The sequence below is a fragment of the Plectropomus leopardus genome, chromosome 18 (assembly GCF_008729295.1).
Source record: "Plectropomus leopardus isolate mb chromosome 18, YSFRI_Pleo_2.0, whole genome shotgun sequence".
Taxonomy (NCBI): Eukaryota; Metazoa; Chordata; class Actinopteri; order Perciformes; family Serranidae; genus Plectropomus; species Plectropomus leopardus.
In genome coordinates this window covers 20,699,671-20,705,670 of record NC_056480.1, presented here as the reverse complement: position 1 = coordinate 20,705,670, position 6,000 = coordinate 20,699,671, and positions in this window count along the sequence as shown.

The window sequence follows — 6,000 nt, the reverse complement described above, 5'->3', positions numbered from 1 at the left end:
CTGAGTTTTACAAGGTTCAGAAATATAGCGCACATGCTGCTTATCTGCATATATGTAATATACTCTGTGTTGCTCTACGAGACAGAAAGATTCGATTAGTCTTTTAAGTCAATAATACCTCCACACTGTAAGGTCATTGCTGAGGCAAGGTGTAGTATGCCCAATAAATATAATTGGAGGATTTGGATGTCTTTTTCTATGTTTCATTTTTATATGCAGCCAAACTTGAAATGGGCGAATAGTAACCTAGTGAGTACTTTCTTAAGTGTCCTACCGAGATTAGGTTTACATACTGCATTCAGATTTATGCAGTTTGAACTGTGCAACCGCAGCATAATTATCCGTTTTGCGTTTACCTAAAAGTATTCTGCAAGTTCAGCAGCGTCAGATATGTGAGTGGACTTTTTCATATCATATATATGAGACATTTTTCAGCAAATGCGAGACTCTTCAAAACTGCCATGTCTCCCTTTTTTTATGTTTTATTGTGGGACATCCGAGACGTACCGAGCACAAGTAATGATCTCACAATAACCCTATGACTCTCTGTCAAACACTATTCTGCTGTATAAGTGAATTTAACCGTTTCTCTTCCTCTGGGTTATACATGTACGATGAGTAAAAGTCAATCGATCCTCTCCAGATCACATCACTTCGCCAAAAATCACACACAACACCACACAACTCCAAGCTGTAATTCCCACAGTTGTCGGGTTCTATGTGGGGTCGCGTTTGCGGAACGGCTTTTATTTGGGCGATTATATTGGGCCCAGTCTCGTATGGCCTCTGTCGAAGGGTACGTTCCATTGGGGTGGATTGGGTCCGCTAAGGCTCTATCACTGGCCAGGCACAATCATTAGAACGGCCGATAAACATCCCAGCGGGGCTAGCCAGTCAGCAAAATAAATACAACCCCCCCTATCACTCATTTAGAAATCAGGGGGAGGGGGGACCCAAGAAAAGCTATAGGACGAGTACGAGCCGCGTGGGAGACATGAGAGTCATGCTGTTGGCGCCTACATAAAAAGAGCGTGACTGTGTGTGTGTGTGTTTGTGTGTACGTGTGTAAGAGAGGAGAGTCATAGAAATCGAGCAACGGCAGACTGACAGCCTAAGAAGGTGTGTCAGCTTGTCCAGACGAGGAGTGCGATAGAGCACATTTCTGTGCAAAGACACAATAATGAAGATATTAGAACAAAGTTCTTACAAAAATAACATGTAACTCCAAGACTTTGAAACACTGACTATTACAAGCAATGCTTGGAGAACATCGTGAGGCCAGAGAGCAGCCAAGATATGTCAGTCCGGAGAGAGTAACCAAAAACAGACCATTAAGCTGGAATCTCTTTCAAGTCCACTGCAGTTTTATGTTAATATGTTTCAATTCTCGATTTACTTATCATGGTTTTTTGGTTGTTTATTACAATGATTCTATGAACTGTGATTGTATATGATGTTAAACGGTTTTTTTAATTACCTCAAATAAACATACTCATTATTCTTCTATTCTCTATGCTAGATTCAATTAATATTACGCGATTTCATATATGTTATTCTTATGGATGTTGTAATTTTCATTCATATTTATTTGAATTTAATTGTGTTTTGAAAGTAATGTAGCAATAAAGCTTCTTAATCAAAAAGACTTCGAAATACAGTGACATGCATTGAATTGACTTAAAATTGAATGAATTGAATTGAAGTGAATTGAATTGCACTGAGAGAGAGCAAACATAGTTTTATCAGCGGATGTCCGCGGTTTTAGCACTCCCCACGCGTATACAGCAGACTTCATGCGTATTGAGTAGTAGACTCACTTGCCTCTGTGGCTAGCATACTGTCCTGACGCTCAGATGTTGGGATCTAAAAGTGGAACAGGCCAAAACTCACCGCATGCTGTGCTGAGCTTAAAGATCAAAAATTATGTGCATTAATAATTATATTTCTTCTATCATTGATGACCAAAGTCCCAGAGAAAGCAACAATGAGTAGACAACTATAACCTTTGAGGTTGTCTTGATGATATACATATTATCTTATTATACCAAGATATAAATGATAGATTAAAGAGATTCTTCTGATGGTTGTATTTGAAGTTGAATATTTAGTTATATGCTTTTGTGTTCAGTGGGCGCTAGCTGGCTCTTTGAGGTGACATTGACAATAGGATTTAGCGTTTGGGAAGGAGGAGGATGTTCAATCTTTGTGCTGCAGTATAAAACTCTTTTCACCTTGTACGAGTCAATGCTAAAGAAAACACTTTAAATAGGAGTTGCTCCAGTTCTCTAGACTGTCCGTTGTGTTTTAGGAAAAAAGCTACTACATGTTGCATTTCTCAGTTTCTGATTTTTTGTGGCCTTTTATTTCAACAAAACCAACCATCTTAATTCTAGCGGGATGAAGCTCTGTTAGAAAATGGAGACTTAGATTACATATTCTAAGTTAATATCAGATTTGGTGATACTTTAATGTATAAAGCCGGACTGTTTAATTCCTGACCAGCGGTCGTTTCTGTCTGTATTGGCATACCTAAAACTAGCCCAGAATACTACTAAGACAGATAAAAACAAGGGAAATCTTTGACGTTCTCGAGAAAAATTAGGTAGTGATAGTGGATACTAGGCTTTATTAGGGTATAATGAGAGTCCATTGCTGGTCAAGCTAAGATGGACAGAGGCAATTAACGTTCCTTTACATGCTAATTTAATTTCCTTTAATACTTCAAATCCTCGAATAACGTAAATAAAATAAATTTATTGTACTTGTTTTTATCCGGTCTTAACTTTTAATTTCAGTGGGTTTATTGGTATATCTTTAGTTTCTCTTTTTTGTTGGTTATACTATGTGTCATTTTTGTAATGTTATTTTATCTATTTTATTTTTTATTATAGTTTAGTTTTTATATTCTACATCGTGAGTCTGATCTCTTCTTATTTTCGTTTGTTGTTGTGCAGAGTTCTCACTCACGCGATGTTACAATAAAAAGAACATAAACTAGGAATAAAATACAATAATCAAATAACATAAAATAGATGACAACATGATGTTTTAACCAACCAATTAAGCGACAATAAACAGATAAACTCAATAACACTGACAATTAAAAGTAAGATGTATTTTAAACGTATCAATAGAATTTTATTTATTTTACTTTATTCGATTTTGATTTTATTAATAAGTGAAATTACAATGGTGTGCATTTAAAGGAATCTTGTAAAAGTGCCTCTGTCCAGTCAAATTTAGCTTGACCAGCATGTCTCGTCAGATATTGCCCAAATAAATCCTATGTATCAACAATCACAAACCAAATTTTTCTGCCGAAGAAGAGCACGGTAAAGATGAGTCTTTTTTTATCTTTTCCTTTAGTTGAGTTTATTCTGCATGTTTTAGTTATGGTGCCCAATGACAGGACAGAAACGTACCCGGCTGTCAGGAATTAAACAGGTTCGGCAGGTTATACTATGGGAACGTTTTATCACCTGACCTGAAGACTTCATATTTTAACTTAGAACAATAAACCAAAGGAACCCATTGTTCTCATAAAGCTCACCTCTAGGAATTAAGAGTGTTGTAGTTTGTTAACATAAAATTGTCTCCAAAAAAAAATACTTCATAAACTGAGGAAACATTCAACCAGTGTAGCTTATATGGCTCAAAACACCACACCATACCTTACAATGTCAATAGGAACTGAGCAACTTCCTATTTTTAAAAGTGTTTTTTCATTATAATCTGCTAAGACTCTGTCCAGGTGTGAACACGATAAATTTCTGCCAGACACAAGATTAACCTCCTTCCTCCTGGGCCCAAACATCTAGAGCAACGCCTATGTTTCAAATTTCATCACCACAAGAGAGCCACCAAAGGCCAACAGAGCACAAAAAATCAAACAACGAATTAGTTGCAACTTCAAATAACAACATTCAGAGAATAAGATCTCTTTTATTTCATTGACTTTTAGATATCAGTTTTCATACTAGAGATTAATATTCACTATCAAACAATGGTAGCCACCCCTCAAATGTTAAACTGTTTTTAGCTGCATTTTAGCTTGCCTCTGTTACCGTTGGGTCAGACCATATGATGAATATAATATAAATTTTTAAATGGGGGACAAAGTACGTTTTGTGATCTTTTAGATAGCACAATACAGCAGTGGGGAGTATGGCGATTTTGGCCTGTAGCCACATTTAGGGATCCCAAACAATCTGAGAGCTCGAGACAGATATCTCGCCAAGCGAAGGCATAGAGGTCAAATACTCAAAACGCAGTGAAAGCTGCAGCTGTGGAAACTGGCTTGATTCAGAATAGACCATGCCTGGCCAGGTCGCTGCAATGAAAAGCTATGTATAGCCTCCTCTCTCAGTTATCAATTCAATTCACATCTAATTCAATTCAGTTCAATTTCAATTCAATTCAATTCATACAACTGGTATTCTAATTCTAATTTTCATTAATAGGCTTTATTGGCAGTACATGTAACATTGCCGCAAACACCATTAAAATTTCAAATATAGTGAATGAAAATTAGCAACATCACATATGAAATACCAAGTATTAAGAGCGAAATAGCGTAATAGGTAAATCACAACTAGCAAGGATAATAGATCTATATAATGAGTAATGTTTTATTTGAGGTAAATAAACTACAACAGTTACACATCAGTAATATCAATACAGAGTGTCCATAGAATCAGTTGCTAAAAAACAAACCAACAACCCATGGAAGTAGAGTAATTCGCAGTAAATGAAACAAATTAAAAATAAACACTGCAGTGTGCAGCGTGAGATAGATGAATCCCCAGCTGTAACTGTGCCGATTGTGAAGGTTGAAACTCATACGTCCTGACTGACTATAGCTTGCTGCTTCTGTGGCGCATGGGCACTAATTTTCCTCCAAGCAGATGATGCCATTTACCTAGTCAGTGTTTTCAAAGTCTTGGAGTTGTAACATGTGATTTTATGGTACGAACGTATGTTCTAATATCTTCATATGTGTTACATTGCAGCAGGAAATGTTGCTCAACCCCACCTTCTCTCTGTGGACAAGAGCTGGGACACAGCAGTTCTTAGGCGTTTCAGGTCTGCCTTCTGTCTGCTAGTTTTCTTAATGGGCTCCTCATCTCTTAACACACGTTACACACAACACACCCACACACAGTCACTCTCTTTTTATTTATTGTCCCCCAACTGCATGAACTGCTCATGTCTCCCACTCTGCGCTTACGTCTTGCCTATGATTCTTCTTATGTCCCCCCCTCCCCTGATTACTAAAGGGGTGAGTTGAATAAGTGGTGGTGGGGGTGGGGGGGGGGTTGGTATATTACTTTTGCCTGGACTGGGCTGCCCGGCCTCTGTGGAGTTAGGTTTGTTAGGTCTGCCGTTCTAATGATTGTGGCCTGCCCAGTAGAAAGAGCCAGTCGAGGCGGACGCCAAAATCCGACCCCCAATGAACGTTATCCCTGGTCGACATATGGCCAACGAATGACTGTGCCCAAAAGTAATCGGGCCCCAATAAACGCTGCGTCCGCACACCGCAGACCCCCATTACGAACCCGACAACTTGGTGGGCTTACTGCAGTGGAGGTCGTGTCGTGTGTGTGATGTGAGTCGTGTGGTGTTTGTCTGTGAGGTGAGTGTGAGGCTTGCTTGGGAGAGGGGATTGTCGATTGAGTATGGTTACTCTGGCGGGGGTGCAATGTATAACTCCAGGAGTTTGGAACGAAACATGGTTAACATTCACTTAGTACTGCAGAATAGTGTTTTACAGGAAGAGTCAGTATTCATTTATTAAATGTGAGCGATTCATTAACATTTTGCTCTGTTACCTTCATCTATAGTTCACCACAATAAAAACAAAATAAAACCTGCTAGGCAATATCAGGGCTTTTATTCTTGGTTCTCTACATGTATTGCCTGAAAAATGCTATCCGTATCCATGAGTATGAGTATGTCCACTCATCATACTGACGGCTGCATGGAACTTGGCAGAATACGTTT